Source organism: Pleurodeles waltl, chromosome 8, assembly GCF_031143425.1.
Source record: "Pleurodeles waltl isolate 20211129_DDA chromosome 8, aPleWal1.hap1.20221129, whole genome shotgun sequence".
NCBI lineage: Eukaryota > Metazoa > Chordata > Amphibia > Caudata > Salamandridae > Pleurodeles > Pleurodeles waltl.
In genome coordinates, this window is record NC_090447.1 from 1,526,081,114 (window position 1) to 1,526,105,335 (window position 24,222).

The window sequence follows — 24,222 nt, forward strand, 5'->3', positions numbered from 1 at the left end:
CGCTTCTTTATGGCACTAAAACTGCCACTAGACAAAAGTCTGATCCTTTTGTAGCAGAAACATAATCACAAGACTTACTTGACTTCTTTATTGCTGCCTAAAAGCTACAGTTGAAATGCGTCAGTTGAAGTATGTGCACTGCTTTGAAGACGCAAGCTGCAACTGCAAGACAACTGGTGACAAATATATATAGATCACTTTTATATGTGGGTCTGGTTTTCCTGAGGGCCAATTGCAGCCCCAAAGGAAACCACACATGCACTGACAAAAGTGATATATATATATATATATATTCAGAGAAACTGGTGCATTTTAATCGCACACCAAGGGCTGCACTTCATCCAAAACCAGCTGGTAAAATAATCAAAAAAACACTTTTTTAAGTAATTTCATCGGCTGCTATTTATTGAAAAAGATTAAATGCAGGTAAATTAAACCAGCAAAGGTTGGTACAAAAAGCACAAAAAGAAAATCAGTAATGTGCCCACCATTCAACACAAACACAGATATATCTATCTACATGGATATATATATATATTTTTTTTTTGGTAGTTGTAGGGTTTCCTTGGGGCCAAAATGCCCCCCAGGGAAACCCTACAACTACTAAAAAAAAAAAATTGCCCCCACAGGGGGTCGTCCTGCCTATGGGCGACCCCCTGTCAATTTCGTTTTTTTTTTCTTCAAATTAGCCCCTGGGGGTGGCGCAATGAGGGGGCCCCAACATTGATTTTTAAAAATATGGCCCGGGGGGGGTGTTTTCCTAGGGGGGCCGACACCCCCAAGTGAAATCCCTGGTGTCTAGTGGCGTTTCCTGGCCCTCGATCGCAGCTGTGCTACGATCGGGGGCCAGGAAACGCATTCAGGAAGGCCTCATATGAAAGGGGAGAGTCTCCCCTTTCATACGAGGCCTTCCCGAACGCGGGGAAGGCCGTTTGGGGCCGCTTCCTGCTCCAATGGGGAAAACAACCCTGTCACAAAGGGGCAGGTGGGGGGCAGGGGGAGACACGGAAGCTCTTTAGTGTCTCCCAGGGCAAAAAAAAAAAAAAAAAAATACTCGGTGCATTTCAAACTCCCTCCCCGGTGTCGCCCACTGGTCGTGACCCCACCAGGGAAGTAGTGCGTGCGTCGGCCAGTGGCCGACGCCCGCACTAAAGGGGTTAAAGATTTTATTTTGCAGGCCTTTACTTTGCAGGTATGCCTACTACACATATATATCCACACAAATATAATACAATGTTGGGTCGGGACTGGGTATTTTAAAGGGGTAGTACGGGCTTTAGGGTTCAAGGATCGATTGTGTATGGGTAGCAAAGATTTTTTTAGGTTTCACTGATGGGTAGTGTATACAAGTACTAATGAGTTTGTTATGGTTCAGATAGTGTATAGGGGCTTTTAGGGTTCAGGAATGTGATGTAATGACTTCCAATGTAATAGACTGTGAAATAACAACTGTCGTTCACACAGAAATACCAAACCATTTACCACTCAGGTTATGCTTCGCTCACACACTTGTGCTCATCCACACAGTAGCATCCAAGGCTAAACAGTCTCATTTCTCACACATTTTAACATCAAATCCACAGCAGTGTGGCAAAAATAAGTAGATACTGCTAGTCCTCACGTGCATCAAAGAGCTACTCACATAGGTTTGGAACGCTTCCATTTATATCACATCCACGGAAAACTGTATATACCAACATTTTAGAAGAGGAAAGAGGGAGATTTTAAAAGAAGAATAGGGAGAATGTATTTCTCACATTGACTTCTATTGAAGCATAAGCAATTTCAGGCAGGAGAGAGCCAAAATAAAGCCATTTTTTTCTTCAGAAATGGTGAATCTCCCACCTGAATCGGGGCCATTGGCATGTGTGTATTATGCACTTCGAAATGTTGCTTTTGCACCTTGTAAGTGTTATAAAGCATTACATATATGGATCTAAAATACCACCATGTGACAGATGAGGCCCTGCCCTGCCTGTATCTCATGCTCCATGCAGCAGCAGGATGTCTCTGTGCAGGGATTTTCTGTGCACAGTCAGGGTAAAGATGGAAGAGACAGCAACAATGGGAGCAGAAGGGAGGCCCAGGCAGTTGTTCAGACTATAGCAGCCCCTAACCTCCACCCTGAGGAAAGATGATAACCTCAATGTCTGCTTCTCAGGGACCTCCTCAGTAATTCCTCAGCTGAGTAAAGAAAGGGTCTCTCTGGGTTGAGATGTGGACCAAGGGGAAGGAAAGGTGACAATAGGAGAGATGGGGCGGTAAGAGAAGCAGCCCTGCCAAGTACGACGCAACAGTGGTTAAATTAACACGCTTTAGTGTGTGTTAGAAATGGGGTCGCTAGTTGGCAGTCAGTTTACAGCCTGTCCAAGTAAGGACCCTCACTCTAGTCAGGGAGATACACAGCTCAGATAAATTCTGCTCACCCCCTTGGTAGCTGGGCAAATGTAGTCAGGCTTATCTCAGAGGCAATGTGTAAAGTATTTGTATCAAAACACACAGTAACACAGTGAAAACACCACAAAAGTGCTCCACACCAGTTTAGAAAAATAGCCAATATTTATCTAAATTAAACAAAACCAAAACTACAAAAATCCAACTTACACAAGCAAAGATATTATTTTTTTAAAGTAAAGAGTCTTAATCCATAAAAATCAATGGAAGCATTGTTTTAGCACAAAGTATCTGGCATGCGTCAAAAATAAAGCAGCACGGGCGAGCGTGCGTCAGAAAAGCAAGCGATGCATCGAGTCCTTACTCGCAAGTGAGGCCTTGCGTCAATTCTTTCTCCGCTGGATAAGCGATGTGTCGATTCTTTCCTCGCGGGGGGGGCGTCGATTTCTGGACAAGTAACTCGGGTGTGTGTGGTGATGTTGAAGATTTGACACCGAGGGATGGTGCGTGGAAAATCCAGACATATGGCAGCGAAGAATCTGCACTGAACTGACAATGCGTCGATTTCATAGGCACTGTGTCGATTTTTCGGTCACAGTGCAGGAGCTGCGTCGATTTTTCTGCAGCTCGGCTCCGGTATGTGGATTTTTACCTTGGGCTCACCAGCTTCTCCTTTCAAGGGCCCAGGTACTAGATGTGGCACCACTTGGCAGGGTAGGGGTCTCAGCAAGAGAGCCCAAGTGCTGGCAGATGAAGTATTTGATGGCTCTGAGACTTCAGAACAGGGGACAAGCTCAGTCTACGCCCTAGGATAAACTTCATAAGCAGGATTTCAGAAAGCAAAGTCCAGTCATTTTCCTCTTCAGGCAGAAGCATCAGCCGCAGGCCAGCACAGCAAAGCAACAGGCAAAGTGGCAGGTCCTCCTCATGCATCAAGCTCTTCTCCTTGGCAGAGGTTCCTCTTGATCAAGAAGTAATCTGAAGTTATAGGGTCAGCAGTCCAATACTTATACTCATTTCTGCCTTTGAACAGAAACAAGGATATAATATTCTAGAACTTTTTTGTCGGTCTTTCATTTTTAGGCAACTACATACAAGGTAAACAGCCTCCTAAATGAAAGCTCTTAAAGCACAAAACGTAAAGAAATTGCTGAGAAATGCATTCTGCATGGCAATATGGGACAGGGAGGGGTGAGACAGGGAGAGGTGGACAGTCAGACAGCCATCTCCACAGACACCCGCTCACAGACCCCTCCCCTCCCCCGGGGACTGTGAAGATGATAATCTGAGGCCTGGGGGGTGTCAGGGCTCAGAAGATTCAGAAGATGAAGGGAGAGAAGAGGTGGGACAGGGAGGGGAGAGGTGAAACACGGAGATTGGGACAGTCGGACTCCTACCTCCACAGACCCCAGGGACGGTGAAGAGGACAATCCCAGGCCTGAGGGGGTCTCCGGCCTCAGAAGATGAAGGGAGAGGAGAGTAGAGCTGGGACAGGGATAGTTGGACAGTCAGACTTCTACCTCCACAGACACCCGCTCACAGATCCCTCCCCGGGAGACGGTACAAATGACAATCCGAGTCCTGAGGGGGTGTCTGGTCTGAGAAGATTCAGAAGATGAAGGGAGAGGAGAGGTGGGACAGTGAGAGTCGGACAGTCGGACTCCTACCTCCACAGACAGGTCCCCGGGATGGTTAAGATGACAATCCGAGGCCTGAGGGGGTCTCCGGTCTCAGAAGATGAAGGGAGAGGTGGGACAGGGAGAGGAGGACAGGGAGAGTGGGACAGTCAGACTCCTACCTCCACAGACAGGTCCCCTGTGAGGGTGAAGATGACAATCCCAAACCTGAGGGGGTCTGCGGCCTCGGAAGATGAAGGGAGAGCTGGGACAGGAAGAGGAGAGGTTGGACAGGGAGAGTCGGACTCCTACCTCCACAGACCCCAGGGACGGTGAAGATGACAATCCTAGGCCTGAGGGGGTCTCCGGCCTCAGAAAATGAAGGTCTCCGCACAGACACAGGATCCTTCCCCCCGTACAGCTGCTGGAGCCGGAAGAAGAGGCCGGAAGTGACGGCCTTCACTGCTGGTGCTGCCGCTGCCCTCGCTGACCCGGAAGAGGAGGTCACGGGACTGCGAGCCTGAGAGTCACTGAAAGAGACAAAGGACTAAGGACCCTGTTGAGGCCTCGAGGCTGAAACCAGCTGCTGTCTACCACATTTCCTTTTGGGTCGGGCTTCCTCTTCCGGGTCAGAGGGCAGAGAGCTGCAGCGAATGCCGACAAGCCCAGCAGCTTCAGAGGGGGTTGTATCTTTCTCTGGTGTTTTCCAGCCCCAGGAGAGGGAGTCCGGGGAGGTCTGCGAGGTTTCTGCTCAGGTAGGAGGCTGTCGGGGGCATCTCCCCGGAGCCGGCTGCCCCGAGGCCTCTGCAGAGGTCCAGCTCCGGGGCTGTGGTTTATCGGCGGCATGGGGGAGAGGGAAGCCGAGGCCCTGTACCTGCAGGCAGGGCTTTACATGGGTTGAAAGAGCAGGGGTTGGGGGATTCCAAAGGGGGATAACCTGTGTACTAAAGTGCGTGGCTTAAACATCTAAGATAAACATTCCTGCTGCCTGGCGGGTGTTTTGTGCTCTTGCTGCTCTTGCATCCATAGATCTGATAGAACATCAGGCCTGCACTTAAAACTAGCCCAGGCTATTTCCTTTTCAGTGGCGTGAGCTGCACAAGAGTGAGTAACAACGACTGTGTGGTGAATAATACTGAAAATGCTTCAGTTCTGTAATTGTGATACAGAGAAATGGCTGCACCACTCCCTTATAAACGTTCAAACTCTCTGTAAAATACTTACTTTTAGAAGCTGGTAATACTCGGCTGCAGCTGCCCATGCAACAGCATTAGTCACTGCAGACCTGTTACACGTGGATCCTAAGCCTGTGCTGTCCCCCTCACACCTCCAGCCCTGCTGCGGATCCCCACGACGTGCACTTTCACTAGAACACTAGCAAGTGATCGGATCTTCTGATTAGCTCCTTCGTGGCAGCTTCCATAAGAAAGGAGTCTCCAGGGTTACACCAAGGGCTGGTAGTGGCCCCTAGTGAAGATTTTTTTCCACACCTAAGGCAAGGGGTTAAATGAAGAGTCTGATGAGGTCCCATCTCAGCACCTTTTTTTTTTTTACTTAACTTAGCTTACCACTGGCAGGACCCGAACCACTTAAAGCTCAGCCTGTAAGTGGACTCTATTCAGCCTTTCATCTTTCCGTGCTCGGTAAAATGACTCTTCCTCACTTAAACTGAGGTACAAGGCACTTCATGAATAAAAATGGTAATTAGTAGAAAAACAGCGAGTTGTATTGTACTTTACCATACTTTTATATCGAACCTGGGACAGCCTTGGTTTCCATGTCCTTCCAACTCCTTTCTTGCTAACACGTTCACATGTTCTAATAGAAAGTCAAAGCTTTTAATGTGGTAAATACAAATAGATCATAGATATTGTAATTAAAGGTGCAGTAGCTCTCTGAAAATATAATGTTCACATCACAGACCTGGCAACATCCATTTCGATATTTACCTCAGCCCCCCCCCCCCCCCCCCCCACACACACACACACTTTACACACATCACATAGTGCCTCCAAACCATCCATCTGATTTCTTCAGCTAAGGGAAAAGACTGCGAGGAGAAGGCGAAAAAAGAGAAGATGTAGTCTAGAGGCTAAATATATTTGAGAATTCAATAACCAAATATAAATAACAGGGTTGGCATAAATTACAATAGCAATCTGCAAATGTAAGCAGTATAAGCACATATACAGACATGGCCTAGGGTAGGATAATCTTTGCCTCCCTGTCCTTAATAGAATTGAAAATTCTTATTGCGAATGATATAATTTTTTAAAAATGTATCCTATGTCTGTATCGTAGGCCCCGATTATGCTTGTTCAAAGCTGAACCACCACTACTGAGTCAACATCAACAATAGGCTTATAATAAAAAGACTTGAAAGTGGACTTGAATCACCAATCTGCTGCTTTCAGGATGTCATCCAACCTGGGCCCTAAGAAAAAGGCCTTCGAGGTCCCTCCTCCCCCCAGATGAATGTGCTCCAAAAATGAAAGTATCAAACCCAGCCTCTGACAAAAGCCAACATATCCACCTGGCTAAGGTGGCAGCTGCTACAGGCATGAAGAGCGTTTGTAACATTGTACCACACAAAGCTTCCTTCAGGAGAGAACACTCCACCAGAAAGATCTAGCACTTTTGCAGGAAATTAAGCATAAAAGCATCGTCAATTTGGCCGACAGCTGCTTGTGCTGTAAATACTTATTATCTAGTCAATTCTCTAAAACGTTTAGAAGAATATTGACATTGCATAGAATGGAATAGTTCAGTTGAAGGGGCTCTGACATTCCACGTAAAAGCTTGCATACTATCGGATGTTTACCAATGGGCTTGCAGCAGAAATTGTGGACCTTAAATTAACTGACCACTGTGCCATACCAGCAGACGCTAAAGAAGATAAAAAGTTTACTACTAAATAGCAATCCACTCCAACAGGAGCAGTACTCCATTCATGGCACAACCTCACCAACGCCGCTAAGTTGAGGCATAACGTTTGTGTATAGCAGCAGACTAGGCCTGCCCGATGAAGGCTGCAGTGTTCTGCGAAATGTCTGGGAGACTCTCTCTCCTGGAAACCTTCCAGGCCAATAGCGAGAGGTGTCCTGAGAGGATCAGAGGGGGTGGCTGACTCACTGGGTCCAGCAACAGGTTCCAATGGAACGCAATCCAGACCGGGCAAGCACATGCCAATTCAAGGGCTACCGGAAACCTTGCCTGGGCTTCCCAGAACAGAGCACTTGAACCATCTCTGTTACCTCACCTAGGGAAGAACCCCTGGGAATCATCATAACGTGGGGAAACACATAGCTCAGGTCGGGAAGCTAGTCCTGAAGGAAGGCATCTGTGACTCTCATCTGGGCAGCAACTGAAAAAAGGTTGGAATTTGCTGGTCGAAGTGAACAAGTCCACCATGCATGGGCCCCATCTATGTTAAATCGCATGGAAGACCTTCAGGTGAAGTCTCCAGTTGCTGAAATCCTGTAGTTGGTGGGAGTGCCAATCCACAGCAGTATTGCACTGGCCTGGGAAATTCTCGGCCACCACCGACAAGCAATGTTGAAGGCAAAAGTCTTTGATTATCTCTGCAAGAAGATGGGATTAGGTCCCGTCCAAGGATGGAACAATCCGTCTTGTCCGGAGAGAGGCTTTGAATTGCAAAAGACCCTGCAAGTAGTTCCAGACAATTGATATGAAGGGACAGCTCCGATTTGGAACAAAGGCCTCCTGTGGAGATCATGCAACATTTCTCCCCCCAGCCACACCAGCTGGCGTCCGATTCTGTAACCATTTCTGGAGCTGAGCCAAAGTACACTCTGCTGCTCCAGGCCTCCATGTGATCAAGCCTCCTTGACATTTATGTCTTAACTTCCTCTGAGAAATTCACTTGTTCCAAGTAACTAAGACCCTTTTAGAGGTGTTGGATTTTGAGCCATTGAAGGGCCCTGTAATTTAGAGGACCCACGAGTATGGCTTGGATCGAAGAAGCCCTTCAAAGCGAGCTATCACCTCAAGGATATTATCTGTTTGCACAACCCATACCTCAACTCCTTCTTGATATTCCAGATCTTCTGAGGGGAGCATGACTATCTGTGTCAAGACCTAGTCTCTCTAAAAATCCAGGAATTCCAGACGTTGAGCTGGGACAAGAACGGACTTCTGGAGATTGATAATGAAGCCCAGATCGTAAAGGAGGAGAAGTGTCCGTTGTAACGGAGACCTAACTGTCTGAGGATTCTGGGCCATAATAATGATGTGATCCAGGTAGACGATCAAGCGTACGTACCCCCTTGCTCGAAGGGACTCTACCAACGGCTTAATGATCTTTTTGAAACATCACATTGGGGAGGAGAGGCCAAAAGGAAGGACCTTGAATTCATAGCAACAACCTAGCCACAGAAACGGCAGAAAACGACGATGAGGAGAAAAGAAATCAGGATGGTCAAGTGTGTGTCCTTTAAATCTAGACAAACAATCCAAGCTGACACACAGCCCTTTCTGCCCATCCCACCAAAATATCAGAATCTATGGGGGTTGCAGAATCCTTGGCCTAGAGCGCCTACTCCAGGATCTTTGTGTAAGGGGCGGTGATGTCCAGTAACTTATCCTGGCAGTTGCACCAGGTGCATTCAAGTCATTTCTTGGGATCTCTTCAATATTTTTAAGGAAATGTAACCATGGAGGTGTCTCCTCTGGTGTTTTAGTCACCTTGTCTGGGAGATCTGACGTAGGGCATTCTGCCTGTAGTCCCGCCCGATATTCTTGTCAAAATCCTGGTGAATATGGGACTGGACAATAGTCAGCTACTTCTTTTGGAGAGAGCCAGGCGGTGGACCATGGGTGAATAATCTCTGTTGGCTAAAAATCCAGCATTTTAAGATGTTTTTGGATTCTTCCTGCACACTTTGCTCTTTTGTTTGCTGGGGAGAAGCTTGTCTTCGTGCTCAGAGCTATCAGAGTTAGAGGAATCAGAATCCTCAAGCTTTTGTGGAGGGGAAGAAGCCCTATCAGACAGAGAACTATATGCATGATCCCCCGAAAGAGACTCTGCAAGCTTTTCAAATGCGACAGAGTGGAGACCCTTGGCAGATTTCTCTTTGGTCTTTCCTTGCCTGCATAGAGGGTCTTCCCTACAGGTGAAAGACGGGGGAACAGGGATCCAACCTGGTTGACTAACGTGACTACGCAGCCTTTGGGTAATAGGGCCCAGAGTCCAAACTAGAGCCTTATTTACTGATGGTTGCATTCCAGCATCTATCTTCCACCAAACCCTGCTCAAAGACCCCTCAGTGTCGTCAAAGTACTGATCCATTTCCCCTTTAAAAGGATCATGCATAGCTATTGACTGTCAAGCAGATAAATGTGCACCTCAGGAAAGAAAAGAAAATCTATACAACTTCTGAAAGAACGAATTATCAAGGGGGAGTGCCACTTAAAGTATCTCAGAACCCCAGGCATGCATAAAATAACTCTGTAAACACCTCTGAGTTATTTCCAGTCCCTTATAATCAACTCAAGCAGAGTGTCGCCGGGGAGCTCACAGGACCAAAGGCACACGTGTGGTAAATGCGCCGCCTGTACATTATTAGAAGCTGTGCAGTGCTGCACTGAGCCGCCCACCTGGGGAGAAGGCATGCATGCATGCACACCAGGCCTGTGAAAAACAGAAAGAACACTGGGGTCGAAATAGCCTACATGTCCCTGCCCCCCACTCCCACTCCATGAAAAAAGACACACGCAGCAATGCCAGGAGGCCAAAGTGGTCCCTCAGACAAGCAGAGTTAGAGCTGTTGGTGTTGTAAATAGCAGTGTCTTTTTAGCTATGTGTTATGGAATGGAGTGGAATTATGTGAGTTGGATTGGAATTGTTTGTTGTGGAATTGTGTGGCGTGGACTAGTGTGGTGTGGAGTGGATTTATGTAGTGGAATTATGTGCCATGGTGTGCAGTGGAATTATGTGGATAGTAATTATGTGATGTTCAGTGTAATGGAATTATGTGGATTGGTATTTTGTGGAGTGGTATCTAGTGGAGTTTAATTATGTGAGGGTCTGTTGAGTTTTGTGCCATGATGTGGGATTCAGTGGTGTGGATTGGATGTATGTGGTATGTTGTGTTAGTATGTTGCTGAGTTGAATTATGTGTTTTGTTGTCAAATGATGAGTTGTGGAATGGAAATGTGTGGAGTTGAATTGTGTGGCATGGAACTGTGTACCGTTGAGTGAAATTATGCTAATTGGAATTGTGTGGAGCCTATGTGGATTGTTGCTACGTGGCATAGTGGTTTTATGTTGGTTGTATTTACGTGGTATTGAGTAGTGTAATTATGTGGAGTTGAATCATGTTGCAATGAGTGGTATTATGTAGAGAGTAATTATTTTTTATGTTTGGTGGTGTTGAATTGTGTGGCTGTGAATTTGTGCTGTGTATAGAAATGGGTTTAATTTTCCAGATTTCTCAACTTCCTAATTGAGGTTGCTGCTTAATAAAGCAGTGTTATGGGTAAAAATAAAAAGCACATTTCAAGATATTTGTGCATTTAAGAACATACATTTTACCACTGACTGCCTCTGCAGCAGTGCTTCAGTGATCACCTCTCCTACATCTTCCCCGATCCCCCAAACTAAAGGGTTTGTTAAAGAGGTGCACCCATGTGCAGATTCACAGCGAGAGACTTTATGCTTTAATAGCTAAAAGCATAGAACAGTTCGATCTAAAGGCGAAAGCTTCTAGCAGTGCATTATAGAGAGCTGTTTGGCATGGCCATTGATGATCTGCAATATTTATTTTCATTGACAATCCCAATATCATACTAATCGCTGTGCTTTGGACCCTATTAGGCTTGGGAAGGGTTTTTAATGATGCTGTACAGCTTCACCGATCTAAATAAAAAGAGTGTTTCATTTTATTAAGGCTTTTCGAAACAACACGGAGTGCATGGGGTGGAAGAAGCACAGTGGACACACGTGGAAAAAAAGCAACATGGAGTGCCACGGGGGCAGAAGCTGCATGGACGGCTGTGATGGTGGAGGCAACACGAAGGGCGAGGGTTGGGGGAAGCAAAAGGAATTGCGAAACAGAACAGAAACGACCCTGAAGTATGGGGAGAAGACGACACTGAGACAGAGCTACATGGAGCACAGGGGAAAAAGAGTGGCACCTGGGCGAGAGACAGCAAATAGGCAATAGTTCTCGCCTTTCGGACCTTATAAGTGTGTAGCCATGCAGCCCATTAACCTGAGTGCTGTGCCGCCAGGGATTGAAGAGCTATACAATTACTATACAGTGTTTTTAATGTGTTCATGTACTGACAGATGGCTATTGCAACCAGTGGTAGTGTATGTCAGCCATTTGCACTATAGCCCTGAGATAATAAACAAATCCCACTCACTGAGACACCTCACTCGCTTGCTCGCTCTTCTTACTGACTCACCAGTTGCTGTTGATGTGGCCGTGGTTCTGGGTCTAACAAGTAATGCTATATTGTACTTTTAATTTTGTAAAAATGGGTCTGGGAAGAGTGCAGGCCAGGAAGAGACAGTTGTGATAAGTGGCTGGGGGGTATGAACAGCTAGATAAGTGCAATTCCTGGCACAGAAGAAGAGTGTAGTAGGTGGAGCAGACAACCCCTATGGGTGAAGTGCCAAGCAGGGTGCATCAGCTAATTCACGAGGAAGCACGGTAGAAGACCAAGTAAGTGCTTATGACCATGGAACCCTCTGTTGCATGGAAGTAGAGGCCATTCTACAGCCATTCAGTGTGAATCTTAGTTTTGAGCCTGTAATGCCTGAGAGGAAATTAAGAGCCATTATTGGTGGCAACAGAGAAAACAAATCTTGCTTTTGAAGTATGACATGACCTGAATATCCTTTACTCTGTTATCCCCCCTAAGTCATCCATTTGCGTTTCACCCAGTTATGATGGTTCTCTTCAGTAATCTGCTATAGTTACGATGCACAATAGTGGTTGCCCTAACCAGAGCTAGTTGGCAGGTAGTAGCGTGTGGTCTTGGATCTCATATGGTGCCTAACTAAGCTCTAGAATCTGCACAAAGCTGATCCAGTGAGGCTTTTCAACTCTCTTCCCTCAGCCATGGCCAAGGTTGCCTACACCACAGCTCCAGTAGACATAAAATTCAAATGTGCGCCCCCTGCAGAGAGTTACGTAGCACTTCTGAGAAGTAAAGCCGGGCCCCCTGTTACTGCAGTTCATTAAAGAAACAATAAGTTTAGGATTTTGGAAGCTGCAAGCTTTTGGAGTCGTGAAAATCCAGGTGTGATCACAACAGGCGTCACTTTACCTTACTGCTTCCCACTCGATTAACAAATTCTGACTCTGATAGATCCTCTCTGGAAAGCGTATACAAATTCATTTGATCTATTGGGGGTGATGGATTTATTGGCAGTGTTTCATTAGCAGGGCCCAGGTGCTATTCATTGGTTGGAAGAGTTACTGCCTATTTGGACTTCAAGTGAGTAGACCCAGGGGCCTTACACATTGCAAGTTGAGGTTGTGGCACATATTGTATGTGCATGTGTACATACATGTTTTGGCTTGCGGAAGGTGCATATCTCCCTCCTTGGGCCTGAGAGGGCATTCCTGGTATTCCTGCCAGCTGGCTGATATGTACAACACAGTATGTTGTTTTTCGTGACTATACCAACCCCTGCTGGAAACTAACTTAAACAACGTCTTACTCAGCCACCCAGAAAGTGCTTTGGGGGATCAGAAGGGAATTAAAGCACCATACAAATGCTACAAAACAATAAGCATTGATGTTCTGTCTTTAATAATATTTATTTCTGGGCCACTTTATTACCATTCTAGTGACTTAATTGAGATACTTAATACTGTTTCTGCTCCTTTGAACACACTGCTGCCACAATATGCTTTTTATGAATGTGCATCCTGCATTGCTGCAGAGGACCCTATCATCCCAGGGTAATGTGCAAGTCTGGTTAAGCAACTGGGAGGGGTATGCTCGTAGTACGAACAACTGAATGTAACATGCAATCCAATTGTTAAAATCATTGCAGGTTTTAACACAAAGTTTGTGGATCAGCAAACACAGGGATACGGTATTCCCTAATATTTGTGGCATCGCCTAGAAGGCAACTCCATTACAACCGGAAAACCCCTAGCTTTAATGTCCATTCCAGTTGGAGGGCTCTAAAATAAACCAATTACATTTCTTACCTTGCGTTTCTGTTAAATCACGTTGCAATATTAAAACCTCCAGCTGCCTGAACAGACCCAGTCTTCTCTTCTGCGCAGGTCGAAGTAGGATGGAGCAAGGATGCCGCTCCTAATCTTGAAGCTGCAGAATTTAACAGCCTCGATCTCGAAGAGTCGGAGAGCCAGCGCCTCCATAACTCCGATGTAAGGAATTAGCCAATGTGAAAATGGGAGAACCAGCAAACACAGCTAGAAAACGGATGCTGCATGGCAACAGACCAGTTTCAGTAACCCGACCTCTACTAACAAGCACAGCATGGTGGCATCACCACCATGAGGGATTTAAATAATTAACGACAAATAATAGGATAAATAAAATGAAAAACATATATCTGCATGTGTTCTTGAAATGGCATGCGTACATGACAGATTTCTGTTGAAACAGCTTATCACATTTTTGCTTCAAGGCAGCATGTGAAAACTAAAGGCAGGGAATCGAGGACTTTCAAAGCATCCATTTTAATTTCAGGCAAAGCAATGATTATATAAATTCAAATGGAGCTGGAAGCTCCGAGCCTAAAGCATAAAATATGTTGCCCATATAATCCGCCTGACCTTAAAATGACTATCTTCCAAGACAATACAGGTAATTCCTGTTCCTGTTTTTTGCCTTCACTTATGCCATCATGTAAGCACCTTTCTGATTGGTTCACATACTGCAAGCTCTCATTGGTTGCTGCTACTGCAGACTCAAGCCAGAAAGCTCTCATTGCTGCTGCTACTGTAGACTTGAGCAAGGGAAGATTGCTCAGCTGGGCAAAAGATTGAGACGTATTCACAAAATGAACACCCACTGAAAAGGGAGAGGGTGATGGACGGCTCGAGCAGTGAAGCGGGATGGGTTTGTGGGACGGGGAAATCCCCTCACTTGGAAATCAAAGAAGAATATGACCTCGAAAACAGAGTCTGACATTTGATCTCGGTCTTTGCACAGCAGATGTGAGGAGATAAGAATTAAAGTCCTGTTCACTTAAACATAAGTCGGAGCGACTGAAAACATCGAGCACTCGTGAGCAGTGCTCTTATGCAAAGGAAAAAGTAGTCCCTTTTACAGTTGCTAAAATGGGACAGCTGGAATGATGCAAGTAATGAGGGGCCTGCTCCAGGGGAGGGAACAAACAATGAAAAAGGAGGGAAAATAATCACTTGGAAGAAAGGATTTTTTAGTACACTCACATAGACAAATGAAAGGCAATAGGCAGAGTTGAACCCCACAGACCATGTACAACAGGTTGCTGAGCGATCGTGCAGGTGCTGTCCAGGTTCAACCTAAAAAGAGGACTAGGTCAACAAATATAACACACAGCAAACCGCAAAATAGTCTAACCATGTGCGCACAGCAGGCCCATGAAAAACAGAAGGAGAGCAGGGCCGAAGCTTTGCTCCCCGCTCCCACTCCACAAAAGAAGACCCGTGTGGCAATGCTGCGAGACCAGGAGGCAGAAGTGGTCCCTCAAACAAACAGAAAAAAGCAGAATAAGTTGCCAAATATAAAACACAGCAAAATAGTCTAAGAACAAAGCAGGTGCGCACCTGTGATCTAACAACAGCGTGATACTCTGCAAACACAGGAATGATACTTAAATTACAAAGCGCATATTTTGCCACAAAATATTCAATATGGAAGCGATGAGACACTTTACTGGCTGCGAAGCAGCAAAGAAAGAGGACTCAAGAGGGTCTTTTGGAGTTATGTAGTGCTGTGGGCTCCATGATTGGTACTTGTGACTGTAGGTATTCATGGGAAATGTAGTGTTTTCGGTGTTAAGTTTTGATTGGCTGCAGAAAAATAAAGTAAGGAAAGAGAAGCATAATCAGGGCCTATGGTCCTGACATAGAATTGCACACTTGTGGTTCAGGTACCCTGTTCTTAAATCTAGGCCTCCCCACTTGACTGAATTGTATGACCCATGGGCCAGCCATGCTGTCCTTTGTTACTCATGTACCTTACCTTATTGGGAGTAGCTGAAGGAAGTTCTGATTGAGGGCTTTCATTACAAGAGCATTCAACACGAATGAACATATTTATAATTAAGCATGTGGCACAAAGATAAATTAATTAATGTTTAGCAATTGTTTTGCTTTACTGACGGTATTTCTTTGTTGTTTGATAGTTCTAGAGTTTATTGATCTGAAATCTTTTCAAGCCTTAACAGAATAAAATAGGGATTGATAAAAGGGCTGTAGCTTAGGAGATTCTTACTACGTGTGCATATAAAATACTTTTTAAAGTTGTATTATCATGACTGTGCAGAGTTCAAATTGTCATTACATAGTGTAACATTCACAAGTGTGAGCTCAAGGCACTCTACATATTTGTGGACAGACTCTAAAAGTGGATTAAAAAAAAAAATGGTATTAGTTTACAACGATAAACGGAGATTCAGAAAGACACATGTATTATAAGCCATTGGAGATAGAACTGTACATACCCCGTATCATTCAGTTGCAAACAATATAAAATTCAGAACAGTCCCAACGCATTTTCCCAAAGCATACATTCCCCTCACAATATTGCAAAACTATGGGAGATATAAGGGCATGAAATCAGGCGGGGAGGGAGAGAACCAAGTCCCGGGAAAGAGCTCCAGGGCAATTTGTCACCGGGATCAGACATTTCTCTACCTCTAAATACAGTAGACAATAAAAGATATCAGAGCGCAGTCTGTAAGGTGAGTGTAACCCAGATTAGGGCTCAGTAATGCACTCCAGCCTACTGCAGCCGAGCCAGCCACATAAATTATGTGTTACTTTCAGGGTGGACGTACATCATTTTTGGCTTTAGTGTTCATGCGGTAGATCTCCCAGATTTCTCCTCCGACCCTAGATACACCCCTTGCCCGCATTTCACGAAATACTGGCCTTTGCCCTCACCCATTGTTATAATGTAGCCAACCATTTCTTTGTGTCTGGAGTCATGGCTGCTTTCCATTGCATTGCAATTTGTCTCTTAATTAAAACAAATGCTAAATCAGTGAATCTGTGGAGGTGCTTCTCACCCTTGGAATTAGCTTGAATGCCTAGTAAACAAGACTCAGGAGTAACCTCTAGCACGTGGCCTGTGATCTCCGCCATGATGGCATTTATCTCCGTCCATGCTGTTTGCAGACGTGGGCATTCTCATATCATATGATATGATAAAAACTGGCCTCAGACATTCTGCATCTTGGGCACTCAGGTGTTGTCATAGGAAATATTTGCATAATAGGCTGAGGGGAGAGGTAAGTTGTGTGTGTGTGTGTGTAATTAAATTGTGTGAAGCGAAACCTGTGATTCCTGGATACTGCCTTAACATGGCTGCAAAGGATAAGAGCAAATTCCCTTGAAACAAGGCACCCATAGTGCCAAGCCCCACAGTCACCCTCCATGCCACGTTATGTTGGGAGGTCACTGCTTTCATTGCTGGTAGTTGGCACAGTGGGATCTGTTGGGAGTAGGGGACAGTAGGTTTACGTCCATGTACAAACCACAGCCAAAGCACATGTGCTACCTTCATCAGACTTGAGCCTTTTTGTGGGGGACATGTACGATCTGAGAGCCAGTGATATACACTTGTCCTGCCCAGTCAAGCTCTGACTGCCGTCCGTTCAGCGCTTGCACTATTTCGCAGCCATTGCATCACCCACTGAAGTTCGGCTGCCTCATAATATATTTCAAAATTGGGTGCCCCCATGCCCCCTTCTAAAAGTGGCCGCTGCGCCGTAGCGTTGTGTAGGAAAGCCAAGGCATCATCAGCGTATAAGGGCACAATGTGGTGGGAGTTAAGTTCTGGGATCCCCCAAGATATTGTTCGGTGCCTTAACCAGCATGCAAGGGGTTCCATGTCTATTGCAAATAGCAAAGGTGATAATGGGCACCCCTGTCTGGTGCCTCTGTGGATAGGAAAACTGTCTGATATTGAACTGACCCTTCCAAACTCTAGCTATTGGATTTGTGTAAAGGGCACATATCCAACCCCTGAGTCCCCTCCCTGACTCCCATGTGTTGCAGTGACTTAAATAAGAATTCCCAACTCAGGGTGTCAAAGGTTTTCTCGATGTCTGAAGGCAATGCTACACTATCACATGCTTCTGGAGGTGTTTTCGGTATTATTCGTAGTAGCCCCCGTATATTGACAAAAGTACTGAGGCCGGGTATAAACCCTGACTGGTCTTCATGGATCAGTGTTCCAATTATAGGGAGAAGCCTGTTCGCCAATACCTTCCCAAGTAATTTACAGTGGAGATTAAGGAGGGACAGTGGACGATATGAGCGAGCATCCAGTGGGTCTCGTCCCGGTTTGGGGAGGACTACTGTCAACCTCTCACGTTGAGAGTCAGACAGCTTGCCTCGCTCTTTAGCTTCCACAAACACCTCTAGGAGGGGCTGAATAAGCAGGGCAGAGAACGTAGCATAATACTCCATCAGTAAACCGCCAGTGCCTGGGGTTTTGTTGCGGGCTATCTGCGCCATTGCAGTCTTCACTTTGTCTAAGCTAACAGCGTCATCTAATGCAGTCTTTGAATCGGCATGGAAGCCCTTCAAAGAAATCGGATATTTGGTCAGTGACCTGAGCATGAGCTGCCCCATATGAGGAGCTGTAGTAATCACAGAAGACCTTGTTGATCTCAACCTGGTACGTGGCCAGCATACCATCATCTGGATGTATGACATTAATTTAATTGGTATGGGCTTTTTGTCTTCCCTGACAAACCATGCCGAAAACCGGCTTGATTTCTCTCTCTCTGCGTGCAGTGTATGTAGTCTATGTCTGTAGTCGTAGTGATTGACGTGAGTCTCCGCTTCTCTGAGTCTGTGCCTTAGATTATGAAGACATTCAGCTGCTGACTCATGGGCAGCCACTGCTCTCTCCAGTGGGCACAGCTCCCTCTCCTGGTCAACCACTTCATCCTGTAACGTCTGGCGAACGCCTCAAGTGGCTGCCACACAATGACCTCACACCACCACTTTGTTAGCATGCCATTCTATAGCTCATAGGCGTGTGGATCACCTGCTTAATTCAAAATAGGATGCAGTCAGAGAGTCCTTCGCATAAGGGGTGGGTCCTCAAGCGCCCCAGTTTGGAGATGCCAGGTGAGATGCAGGCTCTCCATCTGCCCCACTGGAGAGTAACTTGCAGCGGCAATGATCTGACACTGTGCAAGCTAGGTATTCTGAGTGGACAATCAACGGGCCCAACTGATCAGGGCAGAGCACTAGATCTAATCTAGTATGAAGCTCCTGTACTGACGAGTAAAAGGAATATTCCAGGTCATTTGGATGGCCTAGTCTCCACACATCATGTAATCACCTCTGTGCTAGCCACATCTGAAAGTGTTGTGTTGTTTGGGGTTCTTGTTGCACCTCTTTGGGGGGCATGGGTCGATCCGTTGGGGGATGGTATCGCCGGTATCCCCTTCCAATGCGCCCTTCAAGACGTAAGTACTGCAGTCCATTGAGGGGTGAGTCGAGCTCCGTGGCATCTCTGTATTTGAGGTCTCATGAGCCATGAGCTTCACCTGGCTCTCCTCTGGTATCACACCTGGCCGCTCTCACAGTAGCGGTCTGCAGTGTCCTGAGAGTTAGGGCAGCAGATCATGCATCTCTCTCCAAAAGAAGGCAGCAGAGGTTTTGAATATTGTGCCACAAGACTATATGTGGATGAGTGGAATATATGCAGGATTAAAGTCGGGCCTGCCTCGGAGCTCCTCAGTATGCATCTGATGCAGCCACCATCTTGGCCATGCCTCCATCAGTAAATGTGGATTTACCACGTAGAGGGACTCCATAATGGGGTGCGATTGGTGTCAGACATTCATGGCCTTGTTATGACTCTGGCGGTCACCAGACCGCCAGGGTCACAGTCACGGTCGGACCACCGCCAAATCGGCGGTCTGACTGTGACATTATGACTGTGGCGAAAGTGCCACGGTCAGACCGTCAGCACTGGAACATCCAGGCGGCCTGGCGGTCCCAATCCGCCAAGGCAGTGCTGCCCTGGGGATTGCAACTCCTCTCTCTGCCGGCGTTAACATGGTGGTTTCACCGCCATGTAAATGCTGGCGGAGACGGGGTGCCGGGTGGCCCTGCACTGCTCATGCACTTGGCATGGGCAGTGCTGGGGCCCCTCCGGTCAGCCCTGTCAGACAGTGATTTGCGCGACCGGTTCTGGTGCACCAGACGCACAACAGCATTGCCGCGGGCTCTATTATGAGCCGGTGTCAATGTTGTGCGTTTTCCCGCTGACCCAGCAGGAAACACATATTAGGGCCAGCTTGAAGGCGGCCGCACTGGCGGCCTCCTGACCTGCGAGAGTTTGGTGGGTGGCATTTTCCGCCCGCTAAACTCCTAATGAGGCCTTCAGTCTTGCTGTGCTCAGGTAAGTGTAGGTGATGAAGTTTGCTAAGTGAATATTTTTGTTTTAATTACATTGGTGTTTCCTAGAGGAAGATTGGGTGCCTCTCATGCATGCATTAACTCGTGTGAGTGAAAGTTTTATTAAAAGGATCACAACAGTAGGGTGCTATGAACAGGGTGACAGTCAGACACACACACTCTCACCATCATATTCATACACTTCATTTCAGGAACCGTTAAAGGATAACAGTCTCCAGAATTAGGGGCATGTTCAAGCTCATGGATCAGTTGGGAGACGAGGTTTTGACTGTCCTAGACATTCAGTCTTGAATAACCACCATAAATTTACTTCATTGTTTTAAGAGATAGAGGGATGAGTCCATCAATTCCGGGAAGGTGGGAAGGATGAATAATTCCCTCTAAATACCACTGCACTGGTCTGAGTCCTTTTTAATGTGCAATAAATGCCTAATATTTCACTTGCAAGCAGGGCATGCATTAGAAAGCAGTATATAATGCACTGAATTTCACATGCTTTGCCTTTTTCATCTCAATACATTTTTTGGATCAGATCTTTTTATTGCCATTTGTAGGTCTCAGCTAGACACCCCGTTTCACTGTCTCTTCGAGACATTTTGTTTACTGTTAGTGGGATTGGAGGTTGCCCATTAATTACCATTGGTTGGCTTAAAAAATCACTCAATTCCTTGCTTCCTGCTGGTCATCTCTACAGACGACACTTCCTCTTCTTGCATGTGACTCTCCATGGAGCATGGACCAAGTACTTGTGTCCTTACACTGCTTGTGCTTTCCAGAACTCTTTTTTTTTCTTCTTTTTGTTGGCCCACTCTACAGAGAGTATCTTTTGTAGCTGGCTGTGCGTCTACTTCTTCCCTCCGTCTGTGTTTGCTTTGTCCTTCTGTGTTGCCCCTTCCTCCCATTGTTGTGTTGGCCTCCCATCCAGGACAATAGATGAGCTGGAGGCCAGATGCCTTTGTCCCTTCCTGCTTCATGAATGCCTCTGACTATGTGTTTGTTGCTGTTTTTATATAGCGCAAACTGGACCAGAAGGTATTGGAACTCTTTACCCAAGGACAGTCATTTGTGTTGGAATAAGAAGATTAAGTGATTTTCACAGTGTCGCAGGATATTGAGCTGCCACAGAGACTTGATCCTGGTTCACTAGCTGCAAACTTGCCAGCTTTTTTCAGAGCTGCTTCATCTCGTTAGAGCAGGTCGCATGGTGCAATGATGTTGCTTTACGTTCTTATGGTGGTGTGTCTGGTGCCACTGTTTGGAGGGGCAAAGCTTTTCCCTCTGCTTCATGATAAGATAATGGGGCAATATGGAAACCATTTTGCAATCAATTGTTCGTCCTGGTTGTAGCAAAATGTAATTAATAATGTTCTTCGATTGAGGAACTCCTGAAACCTAAATTTTCAGTCTGGTATTTAAGTAACTTTCTAAAGTTGGCAAAAGGATCATGCTGGATGCAGGCATCTTTTATGCCTTTGGCTGGGCTCCAAGTCCCTCCGTTTTATCTCTTCTCATTCTATCTATCTCAGTTTTGTCTTTTGCCAAACGATCTGAAGTGACATGTGGCACTTTATAACATTTCTCTTAAATAAATAGGCTCTTACATTTGTGTTAGCATGGATGGTGAAAACTCAGGCCATTACATACATACTTCTTGTGTGCTCTAGTTTTTTTCTTACATCATCGCTGTCTTTGTTTTCTAAATAACCAAAGAGCATTTCTTTGGATAAAGCATTTAGTTTATTTCTTTTTGTATTTTCTGTGTAGAAATGCCAGTTTGTTTGCAGCTTCACTGCAGCAAGGGCACCTGGTCGCCAGCTCCCATAATACTGTAGCATAGCAATGCCTGGAATGTGGAGCAGGACTCACTGCAGTCCATTTTGCCTGCAACAACAAGCTAGGCAATTCCTGTCTGCAAGTACCTTGCGAACTGGCACGCAGTCGTTTTATTACTTTTTGTCACAACAAAACAGTGCTTAATTTGTGCTTGTTGTTTCCGGTGCTGAGCACCGGCACTTATTTTCGAGGGCCGGGGCTTATTCTTCTGCCTCAAGCATTTGCTGCGAGCAAAAGACACATATGGGACAGATGGAGAAAGGGAAAAACGGAAAAGCGTCACAATGGGAGAAAGTAGAAAGCTGCAAGAGTGAGCTGAAGGAGCAGGGAGTGGCTTTAAATGTATTGAAGAGGCCCGAGATGGCTTCAGGATTACGCTGCCTCATTATTCCGTGTTCACACATTTAATTGCAGCAGCCGCGTGTTTAAGAGGAGGGCTGTGGGTACCGGCACCTTTTTATTTACAAATTAAGCACTGCAACAAACATATTATGATAGTGGCTGAAAGACTGACTGCTAAGTAGTCTTGTAAACAAATAGGGTTCATGGCCTGAATGCAAATATATTGTTTTGGGGATGTTGCTGTAAGCGTGCACACTTTTCATTAATTCAGAGGGCGGACTTTAACTTCTACATTTAGAAAAAACAGTCTTTTTCTAGGTGGGGCAATAATAAGCCATTCGGATAGCATGTTCCTTTTCATGCACAAGAACAAGCTGTTCCAGTGTTGCAAAGACGAAGATGTCTATACTTTTTTAAATGCAAAGAAATAAAAAATTACCATCTTATTTCTAATGAGTAAAGCTTATCTGAACCTCATGACTTATATTTAATGGGATTATTTCCTACCTGGTATTGCTTGATTGGTTTTATAATAGTACATCTGGTATGATTTTTATTTAAATGAGATGGATAAAAAAAATACCTCCTTATCGTCTGGAAACTTGTTTCAGTTTGGAAGATCAGTCACTATTGTTCTCCATTTCAGAATTGGCAGTACAGATTGCTTTTTGTGCAACCCAGGATGACTGTTAATTAAGTGTTTTTTTTCTCTGATTTGATGTACATCAGCTATCTTCCCCAAATCTGATCTTCATTTTGAAGTAACCAGATGCTTTTTTACCAGTCCTGTTATCCACCTATTCGCCACCTCCATCTGCCCTCCTAGTCAATCAATCAGGAATTTGTAAAGTGCACTACTCACCCGTGAGGGTCTCAAGGCACTGAGGAGGGGAGGAGGGATGGGGGGGCATGGTGCTGCTACTGCTCGAACAGTCAGGTCTTGAGAAGTTTCCTGAAGGTAAGGAGGTCTTTGGTCTGGCGCAAGTGGGTGGGAAGACCCATGTTTTGGCAGTGAGGTGTGAGAATGATCTACCGCCGGTTGTAGTTCTGCGAACACGTGGGGCGGTTGCAAGGGTGAGGTCGGTGGAGCAGAGATGATGGGTCGGGGTGTAGAAGGAGAGTCGTCTGTTGAGGTATTCTGGTCCGGTGTTGTGCAGTGCTTTCTGAACATGGGTGAGGCGTTTGAAGGTGATTCTCTTGTTGACAGGGAGCCAGTGCAGGTTCTTCAGGTGGTCTGTGATGTGGCATTGGTAGAGGATTTCGAGGATGAGGCATGCAGAGGAGTTCTGGATGAATTGCAGCCTCTTCTGGAGTTTGGCCGTGGTTCCTGCGTAGAAAGCATTGCCGTAGTCCAGTTTGCTGCTTACGAGGGCTTGGGTGACTGTTCTTCTGGTTTCGGTGGGTATCCATTTGTAGATCTTTCGGAGCATGCAGAGGGTGTTGAAGCAGGAGGAGGAGATGGCGTTGACTTGCTGGGTCATGGATAGTGAGGGGTCCAAGATGAATCCTAGGTTGCGTGCATGATTGGTGGGAGTCGGAGCGTTTCCGAGAGTGGCAGGCCACCAGGAGTCATCCCATGCTGAGGGGTGGAACCAAAGTTGCGGACTTCCGTCTCGTCGGAATTGAGTTTGAGGCAGCTGCTCTACATCCATTCGGCTATGGCCTTCATTCCTTCGTAGAGGTTGGTCTTGGCGGAGTCCTTGGTGAGGGAGAGGATCAGCTGGGTGTTGTCGGCGTATGAGATGATGTTGAGGTTGTGGGATTGGGCGATGTTAGCGAGTGGGGCCTTGTAGACGTTGAAGAGGGTTGGGCAGGGGTAGGCCGCAGATGATTTTGGTGGCCTCCAAGCAGAATGGGGGGAGGCGGACTCTCTGGGTTCTGCTGGTGAGAAAGGAAGTGACCCAGTCCAGGGCTCTATTGCGGATTCCAGCATTGCTGAGGTGTGAGCGTACGGTGTGGTGCCAGACGGTGTTGAATGCGGCAGAGAGGACCAGGAGGTGAGGGCCGTGGTTTTGCCGCTGTCCATTATGGTTCTGATGTCATCAGTGGCAGCCATGAGGGCGGTTTTGGTGCTGTGGTTGCCGTGGAATCTGGATTCTCAATGATGTTTGCCAGGAAGGGGAGCAGGGAGATAGGCCGGAAGTTCTTAAGGTACTTTGGGTCCGCCTTGGGTTTTTTGAGGAGGGCGTTGATCTCACCACTTCCACCCGCCCTTCCATTGAGCACCCCCACCCAATTGCCAAAGCCAATAGCTCACCCATAGGCGAGAGCTACTGGCTTTGCAAATGCTTGTTCAGTATACAAACAAACCCCTACGTACATCCAGCGGCCGATGTGGTAAGCAGCTCAAAGTATTCAGTTCTGGTTAACTTGCCTCAGTATAACAATAAAACCTCATTAGCCTCTCTCCCATCCTGTTGCTTCCGAATATG

General features: G+C 46.2%; 1 protein-coding gene across 2 annotated transcripts in view; it reads left to right on the top strand.

The window, feature by feature from the left end:
* Nucleotides 1-4,558: 4,558 nt before the first annotated feature.
* The window catches only part of LOC138248897 (zinc finger protein 850-like), a 52,622-nt gene continuing 32,958 nt past the window's right edge, over nt 4,559-24,222 (top strand). Inside the window, exons 1-2 of one of the 2 annotated variants that reach the window (XR_011194659.1) lie at nt 4,559-4,765; nt 10,919-11,401. The gene's annotated coding sequence lies outside the window, so the exon portion shown is untranslated. Of the gene's footprint in view, nt 4,766-10,918; nt 11,402-24,222 lie in introns of those variants that run through there. The other variant, XM_069202874.1, reaches the window with a different exon arrangement.